At 41.8% G+C, this 27,025-nt stretch overlaps 1 long non-coding RNA gene across 1 annotated transcript in view; it reads left to right on the forward strand.

Moving 5' to 3' along the window:
* Window positions 1-23,103, forward strand: part of LOC134167160 (uncharacterized) — a 35,744-nt gene extending 12,641 nt beyond the window's left edge. Inside the window, exon 3 of the long non-coding RNA XR_009966112.1 lies at window positions 22,935-23,103. This is a non-coding gene — a long non-coding RNA (uncharacterized LOC134167160). The remainder of the gene's footprint in view (window positions 1-22,934) is intronic.
* Window positions 23,104-27,025: the final 3,922 nt, after the last annotated feature.

The following is a 27,025-nucleotide window of genomic DNA, read 5'->3' on the forward strand; positions in this document are numbered from 1 at the left end:
AGGCAGTAGCAGTCCAGAAAGGATTGTTTTTTACTCCCCACTAACTTCTGATCTGGCCACAAACGATTTATGGCCAACAGCACCAAGCCCGACACGTAGATGGTTCTGCCCTGTGCCCCTGTTTGTAGAACAGGACCAATGCAGGGACAGAACTGAGCGCTGCCACAAAAAAACCTTATGGGACTGGTTCAGAGGTTGCTTCCCCAGATGTCTTTTGCCATAAATCCTTGAGAATAAAGACTGCTCATAGGGTTGTTAGTGCAAAATCATAGGCTTCCTTTTTGGAGTCTGCTGTGTCCCTATAAACTTCCAAATCACCTGATCTGGGAACAGAGCCAATGTCAGACTGTCTAAACCAACCAGAAGAGAACAAATGCTTGAATGTAAACTGTTCCAGGAATGGCACAAGGGAGTTCTGGGATGTCGCTGACAAAACAGCTTAAAAAGCTTGTACTGGTTTTATTGAAGTCTCTTCAGCTTGAAGAATAACAAATTGAAAGACCTGGCACACTCTCCTTTTATGTCCTGGTGTAGTTGAAAGCCTTTTGATGCTCAGTCTGCTTTCTGATTACTTAACAAACCTAATTTGAGCCTATTGCTGCCATCAGCATTTTGGGTCTTTGACCATCTAAGGTTTGCCAATAGTGTTCTTTCTATTCTGTACTAATTTATCACAGATTATCTCTTGCTAACCACAGTTTTTGTTTCAGATGGAAGGTCTTACAGCTTCAGTGTGCAAAGGCTGATCACAACATATGAGCAGAAATAAGCTCAGCTGTGAATAGAAAAGAGTAGTTTTGGGGGTGTTCTTTTGTATCCTGTCTTTTGTGATGCTGAAAAGGTGGCCAAGGAATGAATAATGCGAGTAGTAGATGCTAGTCCAAATATGAGGACTCATGAGTTTCTTAAAGTATCATAAAAAGTTCTATCAAAGACATTGCTGCATTTTTTTCACAGGAGCAATATGAAAGTTACTGCTTTTGCTTCCTCTGAGGTGTTTATAGTCTAAACGTTTTAGCTGTGTGGTGCCGCCATAGGAATGAAGACACTAAATCCAGTGGGCCTTTGGGAACCTTCTGTACGGTGTCAGGCTCATTTTCTAGACTTTAGGCACTGGGAAATGCTTTACTGTACTCCTGAATTGCTAGTGAGGATGTTATAGTTGAAGCTGCTGGTCCTCTCTTGCCCTCTTTGCTCTCTGGAATCATCTTCACATTCCTTCATAAGCTTTCCACCTGAGCAGCTTGCTTCAGGCAGAGAACAGCAGGAGGAGCTTTTAAAATAACATCAACAGGCTTGCAAGGGAAAAGATAATTTGACAAATGACTAGTCTCTGAATGGATACCGAAGGGGTAGGCAGGGATGTTCTTTTCAGCATCCCTTGTGCAACAATTGTGGGTGCTGGTGGAATCTACTGAGGAAGGGATCACAAGGTCTCATATTGTGTAAATAGCACCTCTTGAGGCTGCTGTCAGAGAAATGACACTGGGCTACGTGAACCACTGATCTAATAGGGGGCTGTCATGCTCATCAGGCAGTCATATCTGTCCTTTTCTGAGTATAAATCTGAGTCCTGGGAAGTAATCATTGCTTTAAAAAGGCTGGATGTGCCCTGTGTGTCTATCTGGCACACTAACAATTGAATCTTTAGCTGAGAGCCTGGCAGAGTTTGCAGCCAGGTGCAATACTAGCTGAACCAAAGTAAAGCATCCCAAGTCAATCCAGCTGGCATCTTGTGGAGTGTCTTACCTTTTGGCATAATCTTCCCATTTACTAGTGCTTCTTATTGCGATAGAGCTCTTGCTATTGTTCGCATTAACTATTTTAATTCATTGATGCCTGGTACCCAAATGGTTAAATGCATTTGGCTTTGCTGTCCTCCTCAGTCCCTGTAGATTGTGTTGGAAGAATTGAATGAAATTGATAGAGGTAGCATTACAGTGAGCAAAACCCCCTGAAGAAAGAGTAGATGGGTGGATAGAGAGAATGACCCCAAAGAAAACAGCTGTCAAGGGCAGCTATTGGTTTATCTTTCATGGAAAGAGAGACGTAATGAATTCTAAATTAAGAGAAACTAGAAGCAAGGCTGTTTATCAGCTCTGTGCTGCAGCATAAACAGGCACTTTAGAAGTATCGACTGCAGTCTCACTTAATGTACCAGTAGGTACGTTTCCTCAGTGCTTGGGAACACCCTGTATCCATCAGGTTAGACTAAAGCTCTAATATTTGAAATATGCTAGGTCAGGGCAAGAGCCGTTTTGCAACTTGAAGTCCTTTCACAGGTTCTTTGAACAGGGGTCTTTTCTTGTAAACTAATAGAGCAGTATACGCACATGCAGCCTAAATGGCCTTTTTCTTCAGTAAGCCCTAAGGTATGAATGTAGGTAAAATCCCCAGGGACAGCACTGTGTAAGGGTCTCTTCTTTGCAGTTGCTGGAGATGCCGAGAACAAAACAGCTCCTGAGTTAATACACTATGAGAAACCTCAAGGAAAATGTTATCACAGTTTCTTATCCCTTCACATTGTGACAGTAATTGCCTCTTTGTAACCCTGCTGCTCAGACTCTAGCTGGGTATATATCAACTGACCATGCAGAGGTGGTAAGCAATTCAACAACTGACTCCAAATAATAAGGCTGGTTGAGTTGTTGTTCTTGACTTCATCTCTCTTTCTCCCCAGCTTATCTCTGACACACAGGATAGGAGAAGTTATATCTGCTCAAGGAGATTTGCTTAGATTCACCTCTGAAGGAATTCTTGGTGCTGCAAAACCTCATAACCTAGACAGGATCCTCAATTATCCACAAACCCATGTATTTCACTGAACATATTTTCTCTTGTCCACAGAAAACCTATGTGAAGCCTGCCTTTAAAAGAACTCTCTCAGCACCTAGCTCACAGCAGAGTGACTGATGTCTGAGCCTGTATTTGTGAACGATGCTTCCACTAGCAAGCTTTATTAGAGCTGATGTAATATATCCTCTTAACTTGCTTGATAGGTTGAAGTATCTCTCTTAAGAACTAGCGAGCATTTAGTGAAACATTACTTTTGCTTAAATCTGATGGAAATTTTGATTCTACCATGTCTTGAGCTGTAGTGTTTGTTCTTTGTCTTATGTTTAGACAGATGGCAGCAGGAGGCTTCTGCAGCCAAATAACCTGTTGATTTTCTGGCTCTTGCATATCATCATTACTGAGCTGTAGCTCTCTGGGGGGGCTTGAGTACTAATGGCTAAGCCACAAAGCCAAAGATGCTAGAAGTGGGTCCTCCATTCCTTTATCAACACCACTTTCTCTTAGCTGAAGTGTTGAAGATGAATTTGTCTCAATGTGTCAACTTAATAAGGTCAAAATCCAGATGCCAAGGATGAATATGGCTCATTACGTTATTTCCCTGTGAAAACAATCCCCGCCATCCTCTGAGGTGCTTTGAATCTGGTCCTTACTTGGCCACATGCTCTTTTGTCATTTTTGCACATTTTCATGTCTTTAATTAAAAGAAAAGGCCTTCCCAGTGGAAGATTAATTAGGATAAATGTGCTGCCATTAATATCTGCCGTGTTTGGAAAGAGATGATTCACCCTGTGATTAAAGCCAAACGGAATCTGGAATCTGAGGAGTAATTAGCCCTCAGCGGCTGTAAGTCTGAAGAAAGCACTATTTATCAGTGGCAGTGCTAATGCAATTACTTCTCCACTGAAGCCTCCTGGACTGATAAATCATAGCCTGAGCATTGGAAGAAGCTATCAATTCAGGATTATGCTTCTCTAAGTCTACAAAGAGAAAAAGAGAGGGAACAAAGGGACAGTTGGCTTCTCAACATCTCTGATTGTATCAAAACTATAGAGACCAACGGAATCTGAATATTTCTTCCGAGTCCATTTCCTCCTATAGAAAGCTGTGAACCTTCACAAAAATCATTGCAACTGATTGAAATAGTGGATTGATTTTTTTCCAATCCAAGAGATGTTTGTGTTCAGTACCTGGACAGAAGAGCTTATCTCTGCCAAAGCAAAACTTCTGATCCACCTTTGCTTAGAGCACTTTTGCTTATTTTTCCTATAATGGTTTTATTTAGGAGTGGCTGGTGAGAAGTGCGTATGAAGATGCTGCTGCTTCACATGCTGCTCCTCTCTGCTGTGTTGTTGGGTTTTTAGGACTGTGTTGCAAATCTGGAGCACCTTTCCTGTGGGATCTGAAAGGGCTGTGCAAACATTAATCAGCAACAAAAATCCTCTCATTCATATGCACATGTATATCCACTGTTCCAATCATTAAGTTGAGGCAGAAAGTGGAGAAATAAGTTATCTGGGATCCTTTGAGAATCCAGCTGCATCCTTGCTGATGCTCTCCTCACTTGGATAGAAGTGTGCCTCTTTGCATGAGGGATTTGTCACTGAGACTTGTAATTCCCACCTCTTTAATCGAAACCTCATAAAACTTAGTCTTGCAGAGCAAGTAACCCCACTCTTCCCATCCCAGTGTTTCATAGGTGCCATTTTCAAAGTCTGAACCACACAGCACTGTGCCACATTGAAAGAAAGCTCAGCTCCATCAGAGAACCTGGGGCATTTCTAAAGCTTTTCCAGTTGATACCAGGAAACTTTGTGCCACACACCTTCCATTAACGCTGTATTCCTCGATCCCTTCCATTTCCTGTAATTCATAATATGGAATAGACCAGCCAATAAAATGTCTGGAGGATATGGATGGCAATATGATATACTAGGAACTGGTTGCTGGCTTGAACCTCAGGGAAATAGCTTGGTCCATTGCATTATAGTTTGTATACAACTGTGCGTTTAAACTTGACTTCTTATCTCTGAGTGGAGCCCAAATAAACAAGCACAGCTGAGGGGAGTACAGTGGGGATCAGACTAGATGAAATCTTCCTTCTCACAGCTGCAACCTGCTGATAGAGCTGTTCTGGAATCATTCTCTCTATTTATCCTCTCTGACACAGAGGAATTTTTGCCAAAACCCAAGCTGTTTCTTGCTCTAGCTTAAATAATAAGCCTGTTTTAAACATTGCAGCCTTTTTGGAGCTGAAGTCTGTGTAAGACGGAAGATGTGTTTGGTGTGTTTTGTTGGCCACCTTCATAGGTACTTTCTATAGTATTTCACATCTGCCCATGTGCTTGGGCTGGAGGTGGGGGTAGGGTTAATTGTGGAGCAGTAGTGCAAAGATGAAGATTGTCCTTTAAATTCCAGGCAGGCCTTCATTCAGGAACATAGAAAATGAACAACGTTTGGGATGCTCTTGTGGCAGGTGTTAATTGTGGTGTTGTTTTTAAGCAGATGGGCAAAGACAGACTGAGATTTCTTGAAGGAAATAACAGATAAAATTGTTAGCAGCTGCTGTGTTGCATTTGTTGACATATTGGCTGAATATGGTACATGTCATGGTGGAACAGTTCCAGCATCAATGGAAGAATACTGATTCTTTTAGTAGCTAAAAGAGTAAAATCTGACGTCCCTTTTGGCTGCTGAGGAAAAAAAATCTAATTACATATTTGTCCTCTTATAGAAAAGACCTGACATGAAATGAACACTTTTCTGAGGTGCTTTCCTTTAATAAGTATGTCCTTGACCTACATAATGAATTACAGATGCTGTTTGTCCTGTATCAAACACTGATTCTTTTTATTTTCGCAGTGCAAATACAGGGTAGTTCTGATCACTGGAAGGTGGTTTGTCTGTTTAGGTCCAGTTCTGTTGTGACAAATATTTTGGGTTATTGTTTCACAAACAGCTTGCTATGATAACATTGGCCAACAGACCTTTATGAAGATCAAAGGGATTAAGTTACAAATTCCGGGAAAAAGGAAATTTGGAGTAAAGGTAAGGATGCTTTTGTGAGGCTAAAAATCATTTCGACATGTGCCTATGTCTTAATGTTGTGATAGTAATAAATTAAAGTCTTTCGGTGTAACATCAGCACTTTAATTAGAGCTTGGAGCCACATGGGATAATATGGTGGGACTGATAATATTAAATTTCTGTGTGCTTTATACATATTCTCTGTAAGAACACTCTAGGTGAAGAAAGAACACTTTGGGTATTAAGAAAGCTGTAGTATCTGTATGTATTAATCGTCTAGGAGGAAATTAGCTCTGTAGGCAAAACACAGAATGAGAAGCGTTGGGTTGAAATGACCCATTGTCTTCCCTGTTTACTTCCTCAGGTAAGCGTGAATGCATCAATTTTCTTTCCAGGAGGTCAGTAGTGGGAGCTATTGGGTTACCAAGGAGGTGGATTTCCAGAGACATTTGAAGCGTAATTGCTTGACTGGTTCTTATTAGCCACAAAGTTGAGTTTGTAAGAGAGCTGTAATGGGGACAAAATGGCCAAGACAAGTGAAGATGGACTTGATTAAAAATAAAACGGTTTATTTTTTTTTTTTCTCTGTAAGAACAAGCCTCCAGTTCCTGATGCTTCTGTTTAAGGCTCAGTGGGCCAAAAGGAGATATTAGCAGCGTAGTTTCCTGTTATGGGTGGTTGTTGCATAAATCCAAATCCTGTACTCCACCCCAGGCACTCCTTCTCCCTGTCCACAGCAGCAGTGGATAGAGAGGTGCTGAGGATGAAAAGGAAAGGGCACCACCCAGCCCTTAAGATGATCTAGTTGCTTATTTGTATTCTGTGGTTTGAGCTAGTGTTAAAGCCCTTGCTGACTTCGCAGCGGTAAATAATACTAAGGAGCTGAAATGTCAATACCTCCTAAAGCTAGGGATGTTTCAGTAATGCACGGTAGGAATCATAGAATCACAGAATAGTTAGGGTTGGAAAGGACCTTAAGATCATCTAGTTCCAACCCCCCTGCCGTGGGAAGTGAGAGTGAGGCTGGGTTTAGCTGTAATCAGGATGCTCAAAATTTATTCAAAAAGCTGATTTTGTTTTTTTCTGGACCCTCTGTTATTTGGGATGGCTGAAGGGATTCAAAGAAAAAGACAACATCAAGTGTTTCTTTCCCATTCCTCATTCCTAGCTGCAGAGGCAATTTAAGCGGAGATGGACTCACATTGTGACTGGAGTCAGTTATTTCCTGTGTATTTGGTGAAAAACTCCAACCCTAAGCAAATCTGAATTGGTGCTGAAGCAGAAGTCTATTCCTGAAAGCAGTTTAGACATATAGCTGCAGAAACTCCAATGACTGGCGATGACAGTCAGTTTTCTTAGGCAACAGGCTGCTTCTGCTAGCCTTGGAGTCAATGAACCAACCTAATCTGCTCCCATATACAGCACAGTAATCCCAGAATACTCCACATTACTCCTGGCTGGAATATGTGTTTTAAGAATATTCTAGATGTTCTTTAGTCATGGTTTAATTCTTTATTACTGATTTTACTAATGATCAGTTGTAGTTCTTTCAGGAGGTAGGAATTGGGGCTTTTTATTCACTTCTGGTTTAGTTCTCGAGGTCTCTGAAAACTTCAGGCAACTTGTCGATGTTTTTTGCCCTTTCTGTTTCTTAATGCCTCAAATATTGCCTGTTTTGTCAAATTCTAGTTGAGATTGAACTTGGAAATATTAAAACAGTGTTTAACAGAACTACCTGAGTAGCCTGGGAAATGTGGGGAGAGAACTTCCTCTTAAGAGATTTGAAGCCCTTTCCTGGAGTTGCAGGAAAGTTTTCATCACTGTAGTAAGCTGCTTTTTGCTTTCCTCTGTTTCAGCCTGGGGTTTGTTCATTACTTAGGGGCTTTTCTTCTGTGTTATGTTTTCTTCACACCTGTAAAACCGATCAAAATTCACCACTTTTTAAAACCTTGTTTTTCTGGTTTCTGTAGAGGAATGTGAGATGCTAACAATCTGGTTTCTTAACCAGTTTCATGCCAGAAGTGTTATGTGTGCAAATGCAGGTATCCGGTTTGAAGGTTAGCTACAGAGCTGCTGGCTTGCATGCAGCCTCCCTGTTTGGTTGCAATAGCTGTGTCTGAGCCCAGTGTGCAATTAAGTTTGTGCTTGGACTACTGAGTTACACTGTGTGAAGGGGAGGGGGGTGTTGAAAAATCCCTCAGAATTGGTCCAGTGGTTTTACAACTGTTGTTCTGTTGTCCTTGGGCCTGAAAGAGTCCCCGTTTGTTTCCCTTCTTGTATTCCTGCAGTGTAACATATAGTACATTCTATTTGGAAACGGGAACGTGGTGTGTTGATTGTGTGTCAGTGACATCAGCCCCATGCCAGTAACCCCCGTGACCAGAGGGACCAACTGGCTGACTTAAGTCGAAATTACATGTCACGTTCCCAACCATGAAGTTACCTCTGGGCTTCCCTGGTGCTGGTGGCAGTTTAGCTTTGTTGGCAGCTGGAGGTACCCATTGGTCCTGTACTACGGACTTCATTCCTTCAGACTAACACACTTAATCCAGCATTTTGATATGTGGACCTGCTGTGAAGGAGCTTCAAGCTGTGCAGAAGGTGACTTGCATTACTTTGCGCTTGCTGTCAAAAGCTCATCAGTTGCAGGCACTAGTGGCTTCCTTGCACCCCTCTGAAATGTGTGGTGTAATCTTGACTTTACAAATAGACTTTACATTTAGATGGAGGCACAAATTTACCTGAAATAGCAGTGTGCAGGGAATAGAGCCTCTCTCCTCCTTCCCTCTTTTCTGTGGGCGCTCATGACTCAGTAGGGCCTTTCAGCATCCCATAACCACCCTCAGAGGCTGCAGCAAGAATATACTGTGTGTACTGTTGAGCCTGAGAAGAGCCCCATTAGGATCCTCTGCTCATTTGTTCATAGCAGATGCCCATGATGCTTGGCTCTTGTTCAGGAGGAAGCCAGCCATCAACACTCAGCAGCTCTGTAAATACAGCCAGTGCTGCAGATGCCTTCCAACGGCATCCAGCACCCCATATTGCGTATTTGAGTTGAAAAGCCCTTTGCTGTTTTCTCTCTGAGCATGATCTAGTTGCCTTCATTGTCAGCCCTGCATAAATAGATTAGCAACTGCCCTTTTAGCTGGAGCGAGTGAGGCAGACAGTTTAGGGGGAATGTGATATGAGTGGGCTAGAAAGCTCGGCCCTGAAGGATCGCTGCAAATATCAGCATTCTCTACTGGTCAAATGACAGGCCTGGGTAGTATTTCACTGTTGGGTCTGTTTAATCTTTTTCTTGTGCCACTGGAAAATGGAGAACTGCGAATTTCCTGTTCAATGCTTCATTTTTTTGTGCAGAGGGAATCAGAAAAATGTCTTTTAGGACCTAATATTATCATAATTGTTTTTAAATTTGGCATATTTGCAGGTGTAATAAACCTGGGGGAAAAGAAGATATTTTTACCATCTGTATCACTCACTCCAGTGTTTCTGCATCCAGTGGAATTCATTATTATTCATTATTACATCATTAGGGGTAGATGTTGTGCATTAGTGAGGAACACAGGAGGAGTTAACACTGCTAGCTTGCACATCACATAACTGGAGCTGACTAGACCTGCTCATGTCCTTATGTCTGTGTGATGGTTTATGACCATTTAATACACACATCTATTTCTTCCCCTGAAGGAAGCAGTGGAGGGATTACATCCTAGTGGATTTGTGCATCATCACAGAATTTTCCAGGTCCACATTAGGAGCTCCAGGTGTGGACTGGGGGCATAGGAGATAGGGATGAGAAGGCCAGGGACAATGAACATTATTCTTTTCCTGCTTAAAGGAAATTGCCTCAGTTGCTGTTGCAGGATTTTGGCTGCCTCTAACTGTCTCAGTTTGGGCCGGCCAACATGAGGGCATCCCAAAGTGTGCATTGGTCATTTGGGAGGTATGGGCAAAAGGATTAACAGAAGGAATCCTTCCTGAAATGTTGGGCATATCAACAACATGGCAGGGATTTCTGCTTTTCAACTTTCCATGTTTCTCCTATTTTTGTCTTGTGTTGAGATCTACAGATATGTATGCTACTTGCCATTCCGCACTCCCCTCCTAAATGAATCTTTTTAACAGAAATCCCCTAACACCATGTGTGCTGGTCATGAACTCCTTCCTTTTTGCCCCCTTTGCATTAAACGCTATTAAGATCATTACACTTGCTCTGAGAGGAAAATCCTTTTACAAGTACTTCCTGCAGCTACAGATACTTCAAATGCTGTTGTCCCAGTGATGCCAAAGTATCTGCTAACATTCGTGTCCAATGCAGCAGGGGAAATAAGTTTTGACCTCAGACTGAATGAATCAAAGTGAACATAGAGTGCTCTGATCTTGTCTCCTGGCCTAAGGATTTTGTTAGTAATTCCAGGTTGGTCTGGTGGCTTTGCCTGAGGCTTGCGATATGAAAGCTTTCTCTCTCCTCGTGCCTCCAGCAGAAACATGAGTTTATTAATTTCCACACCTCACTAGAAAATAACAGAGATGAGGCATCCTGAGGAGTTTACATTTAAATGTTTGGTTGGTCTTATTCTGGATGGGAGACTGAAAACTGAAATCAGAAGTGGAAATAATGCAGGTTAGGGGAATCTTGAAACTCGGGAAACAGCACATGTTGACTGTTTGCCAAAACCCACACCTAGGAACATAATGAGAAATACCTATAGTGTCTATCTGCTTAAGGATCTGTAGATAGTAGTATTGCAGTGAAAAGATACGTAAATACTTTCATTAGCCTAAAATATGTGGGTTTATTATGCTATAGCACCATAGTCACTCACCTAAATATTTATCACAGCATTTGGAACAGTGTGTAAGCATATCTTTATTTGCTTATCTATCCATTTTCCCTTGTGTGGCATATTTTGACATGACTCAATAGTTAAAATACAGTCAGTTCACCAGAATAGTACCAGTGAGAGTGGATCTTCCGAAATTTATGTCCCTCATTGCATCTCCAGACTCTGTTATATGCAAGATATTTTGATGAGTATTGCTTTCATTTCTTTCAGTTCACTTGGATTGCCAATGCTGTGCTTTGCGCATAAATAGATTCTTTCTATATCTGTATTGTAATGTGTGAAGTCCTGGGGTAACCAGGGCTTCTTGGCTTTCACATGCTACGAGGAAGCAGCAGCAAGAAATCCTTAACTAGGTTTTCTGTCCCTGGGAAGCTGAGAATGGTTCAGTTACAGGTCAAACCTGATTCTGTGCAACTTCTAATTTGAAAAATGTTAAAAGAAGGAAATATACATCATTAACTCATTCCTATTATCGGAATAACTATTTCCCCCCCTTCATCTTTCTTTCAGCCAGTAGTTTGTGGAATCTGTCCATATAATTAATGGCATCTGATTTACGTTAATCAATTACGTTGTCTGTCTTGCTATGAAAAATGACTGTATTACGCACACGTGTATTTACCTTTCGTATAAGCCCTCCAAAACATGTTCAATGCAGTAAGACAAAAAAGCGCTACACTTTAATGCCTGTGCTTGACAAACAGCAGATATGCTCAGGAAGGAGCTGGAAATTGAAAAGTCAGTTCCTCTGGCCTCTTGGGGATGAGCAGATGGGAGGAATGGAAGATAACAGGGGCAGGACAAAGAGAGGTTACAAAGAAGGCTAAAAGGGCAATTCTTCTGTCCTTGCCCTCCCTAATGGACGTGCTGGCCAGCAGTCTCTGTGGGATGTCCAAGGACTGTGTTAAATGGATCTTCTCATTGTTTTTAACAATGTGGTTTCTTAGGGTAGGTTTGAAGCATGCTTAGGTAAGAGGTAGGAATATAATGACTGTGAGTTCTTTCATTGCCTCTGCTGGATCTCTCCTGAAGGCTGCCAACCCAGAATGTTTCAGTGGAGATAAACTCATGTCAATTACTGCTATTTTACATTAAAATACACATCACAACTCATTTGGCGCTTTGTTCTAACCAGGCCTTGTTTTATCTACAGTTATTTAGAAGAGTGCTGAAGACAGGCTAGTGAGATGTGTGGAGTCTTTGCAAATTGCAGTATGATCTAATTTCAAGTTAAATTTGGCAACTCAAGTAAGCATGCACTGGGAAATCTGTTTCATCTTCCACCCACATAGAATAGCTCGTGCTCCCAACACAGAGCAGAGATAGGGCCATGCCATGGTTTGAAGCCACAGGATGGATGCTGAGTTACAGCTAGGTGCAGGGAGCAATACCTATCCCACATAGACATATGTGTGTATGTGGAGAGACTTTGTCATTCATATGTGGCTGCAACATCTCTGTTGGGGGTGTGAGGTAGGCAAAAGACCATGTGAAATAAAGAGAAAAGGAGAAAGCCAGATGAAATCCCAGAAGCATGATTAACTTTGGGTATGGTTTGATTACTTATGAATTAGTATTTTTTAGCCCTGATTGATATAACCCACAGGCTTCCAAATTATCTATGTGGGCTAAAAAAAACCAGCAGTAATAATCCTTGACTCTTGTTAAAGACGTCACAGAGCAAGTGAGAATCCAGGTGATGAAAAATCTGGCTTGAGTCTAATTTGTGTGAGCATAAATTTCCCTGGAGGTAAGAGAGTCCCTGGATTACCCTTTAAGTCAAGTTTGGTGCACCCAGAGTGGTCAGTCTATCTGTTAAGTAATAATGTGCTTCTCCTGAAGCTTCTTTACTGTGTACTGTGGTTTAGTGAATTCTCTATTAGCTGTATTCCTGCTCTAATGGTCATCTGTGCATATCCTGGTCTCCAGCCATCCTCTTCCTCTAGACAACAACATCTGTACAGCCTCACCAGAGGGATGTGCAGGCTTCTTGCATGTGTAAAGGAGGGAGGACTCATCACAGAAACATCTTGAACTTGAGCTTTTGTTGAATAGTTCTGTTTTATTAAACTGGATTCTTCTTGTGTGAAGGCTCTGCCAAGCTTTACCTCCTTCATGTATCATAAAATTGCTGTCCTATTTAACATACATGGGTAACTGCTTATTAATAAGAACCTCGACTCAGACATAGCACCTGGTTTTCAGTGAGATTCCTATTTCTCACCCTGTTTTCCAACTGGGTTGCATTGTTATGATAAGAAAGGGTGAACTGACTTGCTGAAGGCCACACAGAGTGGCTGAGCCAGGAGGAATATCCTGTGTAGCATTTTATTCCCCTGAATATCCTTTATAACAAAACCTTATTGTGCCACAACTGACTCAGGTGTTCAGTGCTACAAAGGGTCAGCAACTCCTACAGGTTAATTAAAGAAGCAGGGTAGGGAGAGATGCTGTCAGACACTCATATCCTCACTGTGGTGGTGTCTTTTCTCAGATGAAATCCATGTCATATACTTAAAAAAACAAAACAACCCAACATTTTTTTCTTTATTATTATTTCTTATATATATATAAGATGCTGCTTACAACTCAGAAAATAAAACTGAGGGAGAACTGGTTAAAACTGGCCTTTGGCTGCTGTGACCATGAAGGGATGTGGCCAGGAGCTGCCAGCAGTGGTGCTGTAACAGCAGCTGTCTCATCCCTTCTCCTCACCTTGTGTGTCCCCTGCTTTCCAGGCTGGAACTCCCCACACTGCTCATCACATCTTTAGCCTCTGGAAGTTTCTTCCAGGTCACTGGGTGGATTGTTCAGTGGTCAGTCCTGTTGCATTTTTGCAGCCTATATGCACTAGTGGAGAACACGGCCAACAAACCAAAGCCTACCCAATATGTTTCTAACTCTCAGCTATAATCATCCACCGCCCTTTTGGCAAGACTTTATTATAAAGACTTCTGCATTCCCTTAGCCTTATTCCTCCTGAAACCTCCTTTGCCCACCAACATCTTCGGCTGGCTGGGATCCTGGAGTTTGTCCCTTTTAAAGGAAGGGTCTGGCAGGAGGAAGGATTGTTCCCCAGAGTCAAGTTGGTGGTGGTTTCAGCCATTAGGAGAGCCCTAAATTAAGAAATTTTGCTCAGCTTTAAGGCCAGGATTTCATAATTTTCTGCTTTTATTAGTTTGTTTGTGCTTCCTTAGCCCCTGGATGATAGATTTCAAACCACAGACCTTGCTGCAATCCATCTCTGTTCTTTCTTAACTGTGCTGTTTGGCTCAGTCTGATCCCTTTAGACACTCAGCAGAAAGTCTAAAAAGCTACAAAAACTACGGGGGGAAAAAAATGGAGAGGAAAAAGAGGGAAGAAAACCTCTTCTTCCACCTTCCAGAAATCTTGGCTTAGCCATGCATGGCCCAGAAATGAGGACTTTCCAAGACAAACAGGCTGCATTATCACACCAGATTGCCCTGGCAAGGACTGAGTTTTAACAGCCTAAAAACGTATTTTTAGGCGGATGAGGGACAAATAGTTACAAAGCAAACCCTGAGCATGTTCGCAGGTGCTGTGCTCCTTTGTGTTAGCCAACCAGATGTTCTGTGCTGGGATGCTGCCCTCGCCTTTTCTGGGATGAAGTGTCACTCTTTGGATGAAACAGAGCAAAATTCTGTACAGTTCCCTAGAATGAGTATTTAATTTGTAAACTATTAATATAACTGTGTCTTTGTATTGGGCCAGTCAAAATAAACATGTAAAAATTGACCTTTAGAAAATTAACTACTCTTGGACCATGAAAATCAGGACTTGCTGCAGCAAGCTGTGGTGCATTGAAGTATTATGGCAGTGCTTCTAAAAACTGTCTTTCCCTATGTCATTGTAAGGCTGGGAGGATTTAAGGGAGCTGTGTCCAGCATCAAGTTTGAGTGCATGGAGTTTACTGCCTGCTGTAGCTGCGTCCTACCATGTGCATAGTGTGGTGTCAGGGAAGGGTGACAAAATCTGGACCCCTCCATAAGCCTCCCTTAGGAATATCTGAGTATCTCAGTTGTGTTTTCTCTATTGCTTCTGCAGCAAGATGCATTTGGGAGGAAATACCTCCAAATATTGGAAGAGTAGTGCTGTGCTTCATAACCAGTGATCCGAGAGGGAAGTTTGACAATCGCCAGGATTTGAGCAGCTGACAGTAGGTTTTGCTAATACAGAGATACTTTTTCCTATAAGGGCAGGACCTTTCTGCATGGGAGCAATTGAATACAACTATTAACTGCTGCTTTGGATCAATGAATCCATTGTTGCTTCCATCCTTAGTTATGAGATGTCCAATGTTTCTTTCTCTTTCTAGTTTTCTTCTTACTGAAGAACAGCAGTGAAATTTGTCATGAAAATCAAGCAGCTCCCCTCAGCTTTCCCACCAGGCAGCTTTCCAGCCACTCTTCCCCAGGCCTATAGTGTCACACTGGGTTGTGGTGGCCCAGGTGCAGGACCCAGCCCTTTGTGCTCCTAGAGTGAAGTAAAACAGCCCAAAATGAGAAATCAGGCCTGTGTATGAGAGAGAGGATGCTCAGATCATTAATGAAATGCTGTGACTGTGCCTGTCCCCAGACATGCGAGTGCTGCCAATTCCTTTCCAGTTAATAAACCGTATACGTGGCCTGCTTTTAGCATGGAGCAAAATATTACTTTTCACCCAAGCTGTGATGTATAATTATATAGCTGACATCAAACATGAGCAGATAGCAAGTCAAAGGAATGAATTTGGTCTTGTTCCTGTAATTCCATTTCCATGTTAACAATTTTTCCCCCTTCTTTAAATTATACTTTTATTGAAAGCTTCAAAGGTCAGCTTAGACATTCAGAGAAAATTTGTAAGTGGGATTGTTTAGTGTTCCTTCATACAGCACAGCCCTACATTATCCTGTGTCAGCAAATTAAGGAAATGAAAGTTGTGGCCAAGGATTACAATAGTACTGGTGTTAACCTTTTACAGCATATGGCATCCTATCAATTTTAGTCATAGGAGAAACTTGCTGTTCACATGCAGCAAGTGGGTGTTGAAGTTTTTAATCTAAAAATGAAATCTTGCCTCTAGGAGGGGAATATAAAAGCCATAGATCTTCCTTGCTGCTGGTTCCTTGCTTGAGTTCTGAGATCTTTTCAGCCACATGCTTTTCCTTCATCTACTTTTTCTTCCTCACTTGGACACAGGGGAACATCTATTCTACTTGACTAGAAAGGCCATCCTCTAGCAAAGAGATATGTGGGTGCCCATATATTCCCAAGATTGAGAGCCTGGGAAGATGGATAGATAACCTACAGACTTAGTTGCAAAACCCTTGCTTTGCAACAAGATCTAGCAACGCACATTCACTGAATGTCATCCTTCTTTCTGTGTAGTCCTATGAGGTTAATGGGTTTACTCAGCTGTTTAAGTACCTTGCTGAAGGGAGGTGATAATTACTCAGGTTGCTAATTATTCAGGAGAAGTGAATTTTAAGGTTAGGTTTGCTTTACACAATAGTTGCTATATACATGTTGGGAGCACACTTGATTCAGCTGTACCAAGAAAAAAAGCAATAGGCCCATTTCACTTAATTGCTATTCAGTGCTGGGTTTTGATTCCCCTGAAAGTGTTTCTCTTCCCTTTTTGACATGGGATTTTTGACCTGTATTTCTTTACAGTACCCAAGTCTTCACTCCAAATCACAGCAGCGTTTATCTAGCAGTCTTGGAAAGGCTTCATTTTGCTCTCTAAACTTAGAGGCTAAGAGCAATACATAGATGGTTCTAACAAGGTTGTCAGAAATAAATTTCCCCTTGCTGGCTGTGTAATAGGGTCAGAGTTTATTGGGTAATGCTCAGTTAGTAGATAGTCCAAAGATTAGGAGCTATTTTAGCTGGTGTATGAATAATTGAGTTGAAGGCAAACTAAAGTCAATGAGCCCATTTATCAGATTTTGTTGCTGTAGGATGCTTTCAGTCTTTCATGTTCGACAGAACTGGTGATATGTTAAAAATGGTACTGCTGGGTGAGCAGGTGAGGTACAGACCAAGGAGCCTATTTGTGCTTAGCCTGAAAATGCTCTTTTGGAGAGAGTGGTGGTTCTTCAGACAGGATTTCCCATCCCCTGATTTCTTCTACTGCTTTGACTTGTCTTTAAGAGAGGTTGCTTACTGCTGCCTTGCCTGCACAACCTCAGCAGCAGATGGGAGACTTAAATTGCTGCTGGACCTGGTTAACATTCCTTCCCAGTCCTGAAGATGGATGTGTTTTTAAGGGTGGTGTGGGTATGTCCTTTCCTACCAACTGCTATGCCCTTTGGCTCCAGTGCCTGCTGGAAATACAAGATAGACTGACCTGTGTATCTTTGCAGGCTGTTTTTAATTTGATAGCTCATTCAGACCTTGTCTAGCCTATCTATCCACCTTCCTTTCCCATTTCAAGCATTCTATGTACTGTTAAGATCAATTGTGTGCTGGCTATCCCCATAATTGATTGCTGTGCCAACAGCGAGGAAATGAGCCTTGAGTTACTGTTCACCATTTTTAAAGGTAAAAGGGGATGCCCCATGTGAAGACAGCATTGCATGTTTGACACACTGGGAAAAGTGCAAGCCATGCTTTCGATCTCACTGTCTGCAACAGTGTCCAGGATCAATACACCACAGAGTGAAACAGTACAGAAGTGCTTGGAATTGAATGCATGACCTAGAGTACTAATCCTGATTTCTTAATCCTTAGGAAGCATTTACATGCTCTCTTGTATCACTAAAACAGTATTGCAGAGACAAATCACACTCTGCAGTATGTCTAGGGTTATGAGGCTGTCTCTTGTATTTCTTAAAATGGGCTCTTGCTGGGGGGATGGAGTGATGTGGGGCAGAGGTTGGCTTGGTAGGCTGTGTTGAAAAGGAAACTATCCCATGCAAGCAGATGGCTGGAACTGGGAGATGAGTCGTGCAATGGGGAGTTGAATCATGATCTGAAATGCTCACAGAACTACCCATTTTCTACATTTGTTCTCCTGACGTGTGCGAGCTAAAGTGGTTGCTGTCCCAAGCTGCTTTCCATAGAGCCCCTGATGGGTTTGCCCCTGTGATTTGAACTTAATAAAGATGATCCAGTTTGTTTAAACTCTTATGAGCTCATTTTGACAGGAAAGACTCAGCTAACAAAAGGCTAATAATATCCTATAGAAGGAGAGCTGGAATGTACTGAAGATCATAAATTTGTCATCTCTCATGACTGTAGCCAAAAGAATACAGAGATTCATAAAGAGGAGGTTGAGTTTAACCTGAAAAACGAGTCTACTTACTTCTAGGTTTAGCAATTATAAAATCTGTAAATAGAAGGGGTGTGTGGGATTTTTGGTGAAGAAATTTTGTGAAAGAAACTGAATTTCTACTATATTTTAGCTATCTTGTAATCTCTTCAGATATGCATAGAAGGACCTAATCCTAGCAATTGACATGTAAGGAATATGAATGTTTCACATGAGCTATTTTCTAAACTGTTGCTTTCAGCAGAAAAGGAATAGAATTTCTTCTGGGCTGACAAGCTGGCAGGCATTAATTTGGGAGTCCAGTAACTAATACTGGACTCCGATTTGAAATGCCACTGGAAAATGAACAGACGGGGAACCGTGCATAGACTTGTGATGCTTGGAAGTGTTTCAGAGGTGGATTCATGGGACAGTGCTTCAGAAATGGATCCCTGGTACCTGGATATCCAACCTGTTCCATGAGGTTCAACCCATAGATAATGTTAGTGGTGTCCAGGGTTCCATCAGATAACATCTGTCTTGCACACGGAAGCCAGTATGCTCAGTCAAAGTTAAATTCAATCTAGAGCTGCCAAAGCTGGGGGGATGGAAATTGAGTCTCGTGCTAGATCTTTGAGACATTATCCTTTCCTCTCAAATGTAATATGGAGGTCTGCTCTGCAAAAAATGTAGAGTTACTTCTTTTTAATGCTACATTCCATTTTAACTGGGAGAAATAAGTCTCGATTGCATCAGAAATATAGTAACTTTATGCTAGGCAGGACTTGCAGAAGTCAAGCTGACAGGAGGCGGCTGGACTACAAATTAAAGCTGAAGCAGATCAGCCTTTACTCATTCCACCAGCTCAGAGAAATATTGAAAGTAAACTGCTGGCAAGCAGACAGTGAAACACAAATTAGATTTGGGAACAGATGGTGTAGATCAGTATAATACAAGTTGATGTCAATAAAGCAGTGTGATTAACGCTGCCAAGAGTATCACTCATGATCTTTTTCAATTTCAGGTGTTATCTGTAGCACAGGTGAGGCAGTTACACACACATGTGTCCACAGATCATTTTGGAAATTGGAATTGAATTGAATCTCTGTTCCAAAAGAAAGGGCTAGGTTTGTATCCAGATTTATCTGGAAATGTGCAGGCACTGGAGGCTGTCCCCGAGGAGGGAATCTGGGGCTGAGGAGGGAAAAGAGCAGTGCTGACCATACCGTTGTTGACCGTGACTATTGCTGACCGTAAAGCTTAGTGCAGAACTCAGGCTGATCTCTGAAGTTTTCCTCGCTGGGGAAGGACCTGAAAGGGTCTTGTCTTGGTGCTGAGTACATGTGAAAGCTTCCCCTGACTGCTTTCAGTTTGCATGTCTGCATCCCTCAGCGCGTTGGAAGAGCTCTGAAGGATTTCACGTTGCTTCTTGGTCTGTATGATTCCTTACACGCTGCCAGCAGCTTCCCTTTCAAGGGCAAAATGTTTACTCAAAATGCAAATCTCTCTCGCCTTCAGTCAAAATGTAGATGATTACTTACATAAATACTATCACAGAAACAAGGCATGCTTATTCTTTGTTTTTACCATGGTCTGCAGCAGGAAGAATTAGGGAATCTCACAGGAGAGGCTTTAATTCTTTATTTTTTGTTTCTTTTTTTTTTTTTTTACAAGCACTTTATGTATACCAGAGCTGTTTAACTAAATCCCTGGGCTTTTCCAGACATACCTCTCACTGATTAATTTAGTGTTCACTTTGCAGTCATTATCCAAATTCATACAAGATTCAACTTCAGGAGTATTTTCCTGGTGTATAAATTAAACTATTAGAGTTAATCACTGAGAAGAAGAATCATTACCAGCTCTGTGTGCCAGTTAGACTGTTACTATTTTGTTGTATTAAATATAAGCAATCATAAATTATAGCGGCCATTAAAGTTATCCCATCTTGTTAAAAATACTTGGACTGACATTTCATGTGGGAAAAAGACTTCTAAAGAATGGACAGAATACGGTCCTTTAAATATCAGCTTTTTGAAAATCATAATCTGATAACTGGGCAAAGTGCATTAGGATGATGTGATTTCAGTATGTTTCATATAATTCCAACAATTATATATTTTATTATTGCTCACAAAATATGAGTGTATCTAGATGGAGTGTTACCCCACCAATATTGGCTTGCTCTTGTCAAAGAAAGTCCCCCTACTCATCTTCCTTGTTGGTGGCTATTGCCTGACCATAACATATCCCTGAATCTCTTCGTTTTCAGAATGCTCTGTGAGTCAGTTATGAAGAATACTTCATATAGTCAATAGGCTCAACAGAGCACTTCAACTTCTGATGGCGTGCTGAAATTCTATATGAACATCTGATAGAAAAATGAGATTCATGTAGAATTAAAGGCCTTACTAGTGGATTAGATACAAATCTGCAAAATAGAGTTGTAAAAGATGAGTTTGATGATAGAATGAAGAATAACTTTCAAAATGAGTCGCATCATCTTGGGTGCTGTAACTGTTTTCCAGGAAAAATCTGTTGCCAAGGATCAGGGCATCCTTGGCAAACTTAAATGTGCATCAGCATCCTTCCAAATGAAAACAGAGCTGAGCTCTTTTGAATATTTTTGGTAAGGAACTTGGTAAGAGTCATCAGCTCAGTTTGGGAGATGAGTATTAGTGAAAAGTGACTTTTTGTCACTTTTGCCCTCAGGCAGACATGAAATAGGCCAGCTCTGATAGTATTTAAACACTTCCTTCTTATAACTTATACTTGCCATGGGAATTTAGACATTTAAATAGAAAATCTGATAGTGAATATTTTGTTCTCTGACTCTGCCTTTTGAAATATATTTTTAATTACTTAAAATGTTAGTTCTTAATCCACTGGATGTGTCTTTTTCAGTGTTCCTTGTACTTGTTAATCACATCTACGATTCCTAGTCCCTGTAGCACACCCGGAGTTAATATGTTCACTCCCTTTTGTTTGTGTGTTTGTAAGTGTGCATCTCCCCTTTGGTTTGTATTGAATCTGAAGCTTGAAGTGACGACCAGTGGCTCAGATTATTTCCTTGCTGTCAGCTATTGACTTTCTCTCTGCCTGATATCAGAGCTCCTTTCCCAGGGTGATGCTAGCAGGGTAGGAATAGGAGGGGGAGAGCAGGGGGGTGAGGGAGAGATGAAGAAAAGCTTGATAGCAGTCTTGCAGTTTATCTTACAGCATCTTTAACTGAATATACAGGAAAAGGGGGGAAAAAATGTCAGAAACCTGCGATTTAGGGTAGAAAATCAGGGAGGTTGAAATTACGTATCAGTGATGCTAAAACCGTGATAGCTGTTTTCCCCCAAGAGGTTTGTTTATTTATGAGATGATTATTATTCTACTTGGCCTCTTTTGGAGCCTGAAACTAATCAGTTAAACCACTTTGGAGATTGGGCAGTGTGGCTTCTCTTCGTTACAGCAGAAATGATTAGAATATGAATTGCTTTTTTTTTTTCCTGGTACAATAAAAGTCTCTCATCCACTGCTCCCATTTTTTTTTTTTAATAGGGAAGTAAGCATATTTCTATAGGTTTTAAATTAAAAAATTAGAAACTCTTCAGTGATACTATAGATGTACAGGAAAACACGGAGAAAATGATGAAGTAATGGTGAAAGAGTAGTTAGACACAGGTATCTCTTTGAAGGGCTGCAGCTGATTTAGGAAGAAAAGATTCCATGTTAGGCAGAATCTCTCCAGCCTGGATGCTTTTCCCAGCTCCTCCACTGAGGACTGGGAGACTCCTTCAAACCAAGAGAAAATTTCCACTGACCTCAGTGGACTGGAGCCCTTGGCATTGCTCCAGGGCTGGAAGACAGAGGGAGAGTGTGTGTGGCAGCCTTGACTGAAAGCCTGGACACTGGTTTGGGAAGCTGGACAGACAGGTGGGATATCTTGTGTTCCTGAGTCATAGCATTGAATGTGAACTGGACACTGCTCCTCTGCTGAGTGCCTTGGTGCCATGGGTGTGGAGATCATGGGGAAAAGGCTGGCAGAGGAAAGGATAAGTGTGAAACCCCTTGGTTTTGGGTCTGATTTGCATTTGATTTAGATACAAAGTTGTTCTGAGCTGTCAAAGTTTGGGCTGTTGTTGGGCATCTTAAGGTGCCGGGGGAATTTAAAATGGATGCGTTAATAAAGACACACCATGGATTAGGCAGCTGACCACAAAGTTGGCACAGTCTCTATTTTGCTCAAGGGAGAATCCCATGCTATCATAGATCTTCCTGGGATGGAATCCAATCCTCCCCTTCTCTCCCCATGCTAATTTTGTTGATCAGTTCAACCCTGTGTTTTCATCAATATAGTCCGTCATTAATATGCATATAAATACAAATATATAAACTAACTTCAGCTAGGTTGGAAAGATAAAGAGCTACCTTTAATAGAACTTCTCCCCATAGGTTCTGCCTGAAAGCAGACAGCAGAGCCTAATTTACTTTTCATTTAACCAGACCAGAGAGTCTGTACCACATATGATGTGTGGCCACCACGGTAGTAAAGTCACTGTTCACTTAATCAAACATGATTATGCATTGGTTTTACGTCAGTATCTGCTTTTCTCCATTGTGGAAGTAGTCAAGGGATTCCCTTTGTCTGCTAGCAAGGTAGAACATGTTTTTTATCCTATTCTGCTTATTGTGCAGTCATGTCAACAGTAAAAAATGTCTTTAAATGTGCCGCCTTTTATCAGTGGAGACATCAATACAGCAACTTTCTGAAAGCATAATTCAGTTACATGTGTTGTGGGAGACTAACGTGAACTCTTTTGGTGGGGATGCTTTTCAATTAGTCAGGGAAAGACAGCATGGACTTCATTTTTGAACAGGGTAAGATTAAAGGGATTTCAAGTGTACTTTGGAAATATCTTATAAGGGAGAAAGGTTCAGGCTTGCAGCAGGACCTACAGAATTTCTGTGCTACAGAATAGAAATAAAGCATTGCTGCAGACAAGGTTTGCCTCTGCTTCCAGTGGTGGAGTCATCAGAAAATCTCTGCTGCTCAACTGGACCTAAATCTAATGATGTCAGTGGTGGGTGACAAAGACAGTAGCTAGATGGATGTGTTGACTTCATGTGAGAGCTGCTGAAACCACTGAAATGGGAAGTCTTCACCAAAGAAGTGCAAAGGTTAAACTCTGCCCTGAGATAAGCTGAAAGATTTTAAGGGGGTTTGAGAGGTGTTGGACAGACATAGCCTGGATGAAATTTTGCACTTGGTAAGCGAAGCATCCTGCAGCCAGTTGAAGGAGGCTCCGAGGGGCACCATGATCTTTTCTGCTGCTCTTTCTTGGGTAAGGCATGCTGTTAAAGGAAATATAGCAGCACAGTTTGATGCTTTTTTTCTGGTAGGAAAATGAGGAGCTGACCTGAATTAATAAGCAGGCACCACAGCAAAGTTACAGTTTGGCTGGGGTATCAGTACAAAGGGCTTGAAAAAAGCACTTCAAATATAGTGTAAGAGTATTTGAACCACCATCATCATAGTTTTCAGGGGATTACTTCTGGGTTTTCTTTTCCCATTCATAAACACTGAGGAGGTTTTCCTACTCCCTTGCAAATACATGAGTTGTTTTTGACTCCAAAAAAGGTTGGGTCAGTACCTTCCCTACAGTCAGTCATTCACAGTCCCTCCATCACCAGTCAGAATAAATTTAATTACTTGTGGCTACTATTTTATGGCATGCTCACAAAATCCTATCTTGAATCTGATGTCCATAAAACCAACTGAAATCCAGAATATTCATCACATAATTGACAGTAAATTATTTCTCCCTTCTTGCTGACGACTTTGCTGTCCTTAGTACACTGTCAGCCTGATTGTACCTCACTAGCTCTCTGCAGAAGCATTTTAATTTCCAAACTGATTCCAGGGCTTCTCATAGTCATTAACGTGTAAATACATCTCATAAAGCACAGAAATGAACTCATAATTATAGCTTTTCCAGCCATTAACACTTGTGATAGTTAAGTCTGATTATGGTCTTTGCCTGTCCATGTTCATTGGTAACACGTTCCTGTGGGGCTCTGTATTTCTTTGCCTGCTCTGAGCTGGACGGACTTGGAAGTCCATAAAGCTAAAATCTAATTAATTAAATGGCAGTACTAGTCCTTGTATTTGGCTTCAGTGTGCAAGAGAACATTTATTTTCCCAGTTTTTAAGTGTTTTTAACCACTTATTGAAAATATCATCCTAGAAATATGAGTCCCTGACTTTGAGAGATGCCCTGGAGTTTAACAGCCCATTATTTTTCTATGGGCAATTTATTGCAGTCAGAAGTGATACAGTTCATGGAAAGCGGGTGGATGGATGGCTGAATCATTCCATCACCTGTCATGACTCATTCCCATCATTTCTGTCTCTTCATGAAGGGTGTATAAACATGTCTGCAGACTTAATCATGGCTCAGAGTGTTTCATTAAAATATTACCTTGGTTAGGGTTGGAAAAAAGGTTATGTAGCCCAGTGGCTACATATAGAAGAGAGGGGGGATTAAGATCTTGCCTGCTTCATTCAGAGGAGGATGTTCAAATCAAAAGCATTTTGAGGAACTTGATCCTGGGATCTTTTTCTTGAGCTTCTCACCTCTGAAGGCAATTCCCCAGATAAAATTCTTTTGAGTACTTTATAGAGTAGCTTGGTCTGGTCCCTGTGCGGTACATTAACATACTCTTCATGTGTATTTTGTCCTTCCCTAACAGACTTTTATAGGATGAGCTGTGCAAGCCCTTTTGTAGCTTCCTTAATCCTTCTGCAAAGTGTGCTCAGGGTTTGCCCAGCATCTTCCTCCTGGCAAGTGCATGCTCGACCCATGCTCCAAACTGACCTGCTGTGAGCTGACCTGACCCAATGCCATGTGTCCACAGCCAGCTCAGGCAGAATTTATTAGCTTGCAGAAGGCTCTGTATATTGCAGTTGCCCAGCTTCTCTTTTGGAGCTGGCTTGTGTCTGGCCAGGTTGGAAGATGGGCAAGTATATCTGATAAAAGACTGTAGCCTTAATGTTTGTATATTTCACAAAGAGCTATGTTGTGTGGTGGTGGTGGGTTTTTTTGGAAGGAAGATAGTTTGGACCATGTATGTACTCCAACCCCATCTCCAAAGGATGAAGGAAGAGAGAAAGAAAGAAAAATACCAGATAGGCATATTAAATGCTGTTTAACACATGCTTAAATCTGTGCAAGTGAGGAGGTTATTATTATTAATATCACAATAAAATTGCTTGCTGCAATGTTTAAGAAATCTAATCGCAGATTGAGATTGCACTAGGGTAGGGATACCTCAAACAGACCACTGCAAGCACAGTGTATGCCTAAAGGAGTTTATAATGTGGATGTCACATACCCTCCAAGGTGTCTCCAGGCTAAGAACAGCAGTGATTATCTCACGCACCTGTTGGCTCTTTGGAAGAAACACAGGGCCAGTGGGGAAATAAGGTTTGTGGGTAACACAGCCACATCTTAAAGTGAGGCTAGGGTTGAGTCACACACCTGGAGTGCAATCAAGCCTAAGCAGGCTTGGATTTGCCACCCCTTGGCCTCTGCTGGAGCTCACAAAACACGGGCGATCTCTGTCCAGTGTCTTCTCCAGGTCTGTGCCTTGCAGACATCACCTCAGCAATTGTTGTTGGCTCTCCTTGAGTTGATTCTTCATCCCTGGCTGCACCGTGATGTGATGTAATCCTGCTAGTGCAGTCCCTTTATTGCACTAAGAGCATAATGCCCCATTATTCTAAAGACAACAGTAGGAGGAAACAGCTGGTTTGCTGATTAAGTAAATAAAAGCATGAGTGCAACCCTCCCTCCTCCAGCACCCAGTAATCCGCCTATGCTCTGCGCATTGTCAGCATCCACTCAGCTCTTTGCCCCCGAGTGCTGTGAAAGCGGGCAGCGCTTGGATCTGGAAGGCTGCCTTTGCTGTGCTCGCTCCGGTCCAAGTGGTTTTGTGAGTCAGGAGCTTTGCTTTCATACAGAAACCCGTTCTCTTTCCTGCCTTTCCATTTGCTCATGCCCCTCTCCTGCCAAAGTAACCATGGAAGGGTTGGTGTCGGGGGGGGCAGAGAGGGGAGAAGTGGTGTTGCCAATCTCTCATTAATTTCTAGATGTGGAATGATGGGGGAGATACATGTGAGAGTCTAATAATGAGCTGAGGTCCCAGGGATGGTGAGGAAGGCAAGCTGCTGTAACTAACAACTTAATTAGAATAAATTCGAGTTTAAGAACACCAGGCAAGTAAATCAATCAACCCTTGCAGGCGGGCTCATTAAAACTAGTAAAGTACAGACCAGAAAGGTCATCTTATTAAAAGGAATTAGCGTTTTCCAGTTAAATCCTTTGCTGCCCATAAGTGCCAGAAGAGAATTTGGATTCTGAGCTTGTCTGTTGTTGCAGTGGCAAAGGGCTGACCTTGCACAGCAATAAATGCCTTTGGTCCCCGTGGCTGGGTTCTTGGCTGGCTGGTGCCAATGAGCAAGGCTGTATAAACATTGATGGACCTTTGCCAGTCTGGTCCAGCTGTTGTGGGTTGCCAACTGTCCTGTGAAACACACTGAAGCACAACCAGGGGTGAGCTTTCTCTTACAAAATACAAGTGAACTCGCTCTCCAAGCTTTCCTCCAGTCCTATGTCTTACAGACAGACATCACCTCAGTAATTGTTGTTGGCTGTTCTTGCAATGACTCTTCTCTGGCTGTGTGGGATGTCTCTTCTCCTGTCAGGTCTTAATATATTATAGCCCTCAAGCAGCATATTCTATCTTTGCCTTTCTTTCCTGGCTGCAGGACGCAGTACTTTGGGTTTTCTAGGCAAATTTTCACAGACCTTATTATAATCTTGTTCCTTTAGGAGAGTATATTTACCTTGGAAGAAACATTAAACTGAGAACAGCTATCAAAACAGCTGGCATCCTTCTTCCTGTTTTTCTCTTCTATGAGATGCAGTATTGGTGGTGAGAGAGATTTCTTTTTTTTTGTCCTTTTCAAGCTTTCTTCTACCCACACTTGCATTCCAGTGGTGCCTCTCTGTGCAACCGCACTCACTGCTGTCGTGGAAATGTGATATGAAAA

The sequence above is a fragment of the Pezoporus occidentalis genome, unplaced genomic scaffold, assembly GCF_034315485.1.
Source record: "Pezoporus occidentalis ecotype Australia unplaced genomic scaffold, CSIRO_AGI_Poc_V1 ctg11, whole genome shotgun sequence".
NCBI lineage: Eukaryota > Metazoa > Chordata > Aves > Psittaciformes > Psittacidae > Pezoporus > Pezoporus occidentalis.